Source organism: Lathyrus oleraceus, chromosome 3, assembly GCF_024323335.1.
Source record: "Lathyrus oleraceus cultivar Zhongwan6 chromosome 3, CAAS_Psat_ZW6_1.0, whole genome shotgun sequence".
Classification (NCBI taxonomy): domain Eukaryota; kingdom Viridiplantae; phylum Streptophyta; class Magnoliopsida; order Fabales; family Fabaceae; genus Lathyrus; species Lathyrus oleraceus.
In genome coordinates this window covers 295,013,193-295,016,766 of record NC_066581.1, presented here as the reverse complement: position 1 = coordinate 295,016,766, position 3,574 = coordinate 295,013,193, and the positions used below count along the sequence as shown (strand labels likewise).

General features: G+C 38.3%; 1 non-coding gene across 1 annotated transcript; it reads left to right on the top strand.

Annotated features, from left to right (window-relative positions):
- Positions 1 to 766: 766 nt before the first annotated feature.
- LOC127134182 (small nucleolar RNA R71) lies at positions 767 to 873 on the top strand. The gene has a single exon (XR_007807939.1). It is a non-coding gene; the product is annotated as a small nucleolar RNA R71 (small nucleolar RNA).
- The last annotated feature ends 2,701 nt before the right edge of the window (positions 874 to 3,574 follow it).

The window sequence follows — 3,574 nt, the reverse complement described above, 5'->3', positions numbered from 1 at the left end:
CTGTCCAGGAAATGTGCCTGCAGGAGCAGCAGTATGTGCTTGTTGTTGAGCCACTTGCGAGATTTGTGTTTCCAACATTTTGTTGTGGGTGGCTAATGCGTCTACCTTGTTTGTTAACTGCTTGATTTGCTCACTAGTGTGTATGTTTTGATTTAGGAAATCCTTATTTGTTTGGGCTTGGGTAGCTATGAAGTTTTCCATCATTATTTCTAAGTTTGATTTCCTAGGAGCATTTTGAGTATTTCTGGTAGCTTTATGATATCCTGGTGGTACAACAGGTGCTTGGTTAGGTGCATACAACACATTATTATTTTTGTACGAAAAGTTATTCCAACCTGGGTTATAGGTGTTTGAGTAAGGGTTTCCTTGAGCATAGTTCACCTGGTCTATGGAGGTTCCTGTCAAGAGTTGACATTCTGGGGCAATATGCCCTTGAACTCCGCATATCTCGTAGTTTGGTGCTACGGCAGCCACGGAGGTTGCTGGTGTTATGGTCAAGCTGTCTATCTTCTGAGTAAGAGAATCTACCTTGGCGTTGACATGGTCAAGACTATTTAATTCGTACATGTCGCCCTTCGTTTGAGGGTTCTCTACAGAGGTTCTTTCGCTTCCCCATTGGTAATGATTCTGGGCCATACTTTCGATGAGTTGATAGGCCTCATTGTATGGTTTATCCATCAGTGCGCCACCTGCAACGGCGTCTATTGTCAATCTTGTATTGTACAAGAGACCGTTGTAAAAGGTATGGATGATTAACCATTCTTCTAGACCGTGATGTGGACAAAGCCTCATCATGTCTTTGTATTTCTCCCAAGATTTAAAAAGTGATTCATTATCCTTTTGTTTAAACCCGTTTATTTGGGCTCTTAGCATAGCCGTCTTACTAGGTGGGAAATATCGGGCTAAGAAGACTTTCTTCAACTCGTTCACGTAGTGACAGAGTTGGATGGTAGATACTGGAACCAAGCTCTAGCTCTATCTCTTAATGAAAATGGGAAAAGACGTAGTCTTATAGTTTATGGGCTGACACCATTGGCTTTCACTGTGTCTGCGTATTGCAAAAATATTGACAAATGTAGGTTCGGGTCTTCCGTGGGACTACCTGAAAATTGGTTTTGATGTACAGCTGACAACAACGAAGGTTTTAGTTCAAAATTATTGGCCTCGATGGCAGGGGCAGCGATGCTGTTATGTGGTTCATCCTGCGAAGGGATTACATAGTACTTAAGAGGACGGTTTTGCACTCCTTCGACCATCTCTGGTTAAATAACTAATTCAGAAGAAGGGATGTTAAGGTCAGGAAGATTTAGCTTGATACGATGTTCCCATATCAAGTCTCGTATCCGGCGTTCTAATCTAAGATAACGCTCAGGTTCGTCGAACTGTAGCTTTAATTTCTCGCCTTGAGAGTGAGTACTTGGCATACACTCGACAAATGTAGAAAGGGAAAAAGAATTGTTTGCCTTAGTCTATACTGGGCAACACTGGAGTTACGACATTGACTAAATTAGTCCCCGGCAACGGCGCCAAAAACTTGATCGCGACTTAGTAAGTCTATGGGAATCTTGACTGTAAGTGCACAGTCCTATCGCGTAGTTTTAAAGATTATTGAACCCACAAGGACTAATAATCGAACGTATCGTTATCTAATGTTACTATGTAAATCTAAGGTTGATGATCATTCTAAGATTGGAGGGATGAAGAGAAATAACTATAACGTAAATAGAAGATTAATAAAGATATATGATAAATGGGATATCGGTATGTAACGCATCAACCTTCGGGGATCCGATAGATAGTTGGTGTAATCTTATTGGTCAAAATATTCTTCAGTAGAAATTATTTATAGAAAGGACTTAGTCTCACACTCTCGTTTTTATTGACTCTGACCATACTCCTAAACCAGAATGCTTGGCTCTCGCGGTCTCATTTTGAATTTAAAAGTAATTTTTGAATATGAATAAAGTCTAATTAATCCTAAAGCGCTCTCGCTGTGTTTAGGATTAATGCCTAGTTTCAGCTATCTAGTTAAAATCTCAAACTCTCGTTCTTGTTGACCATAACCTTAGTTTGTTTTGTACTCTCGTACGAAAAACAGTTTGATTAAAATAAGAAACTAAAAATCGGAAAAATAAGTTTTATAAAAACTAACACCAGTTTTCTACGAATCCCGTCGTTTCGAAGGTCTTTACATACCGATACCTAAGGGTTTAGCCGGGCATGGTTCCGGTAACAGACATGGTATTTGGAAAATCAAACATGCAATAAGGCATAAATAAATAAAATAGCAATCAAAATAAAATCTGGATTACGAATTGAGAATTGGAACTGAATCTTGATTCTTCGATTAAAATAATATCGGCATACTTTGGCAATGAGTAACTGTTACAATTGAATTCAAATGCATAAAATAAATTGCAATAGTCCCCGATGTGGAGAAACTATCACTGTTACAAAGTAGGAAAAACTGCCTACGAAACTAAAAGAAAATAATTCTGAATAAAAATAATCTGTAGATTGAAAACTGGAAGAAGAGTGAGAGAGCTGGCGTGTAGAAACTTCCCTCTTTATATATTTTCCACATCCCTAATTTGTAGCCGAAGGTGAGTGGAGTAGTGGCTAGAATCATGGAGAAAAGTAGGGAAGACTAGATTGTGGTGGTTGCCACAACCCTAGTCCTTTACTCCGTGGCGAGCGCCACAATTGTAGGGCTGAGTGCCACATCTTTTTATGCTTGGTGGTGGGCGCCACCACCTCCTTTGGTCCATGTGGCGGGCGCCACACCTCTAGGTGATGGGCGCCACAAGCCCATTTGGTGTGGTGGCCCATTACCTCTATTTTTCTCCATTTTCTTCTCTTTTTCTTTCCTTTTTGCTATTTTCCATTTTCCTTGCTGTAAACCTTTTATTCGGTAAATACCTGCAATAAACGTAAAATACTGTGTAATAATAAGTGTTAATCAAGTAAAAAACAATGCATATGAAGTCAAAAATACGATACATTTTCGCGTTATCATTCCCTTACCCTCTCATCAGCGTCATGTTATCGATATCTATGCCCAAATGGGATAATCTCATTTGGTCACTTTTGGTGATCGATATTATTTTGGATCGATAAAATCATTTTTGGTGATTTGTTAATAAAATTGAATTTTGATGTTAAATCGCAGGATAATATGAAAAAAAGTATCAATCCCCGAATATTTAACCAAATTGGTTTTTCCCAAAACTCTTTGGTCAATTCTATATGATAATATCCTACAAATGTTTATACGGATAATTCTATTTTGTCAATCTTTGTCCTTTTTGATCGTTTTGTTAATGGTAATCCTTTTTTCATAAAAAAATAACTTAATCGATAACTTTTTATGTAAAAACTCTAAAGTTAATCTTTTGGGTAAAATCATAACTTTTGGGAATTTGTCATTGGGAGGCGGAAACTTGGAAAGTCTGAGGTAGGAGGGTTGATTGCACGTATCGAATGAGAAGTCGCGTTTCAGACCGATTCAACAGAATTTTTCACAAGTTTAGCGTCCGATGTTAGAATACCTCATATTAAATCTTTTCGGAAAGGG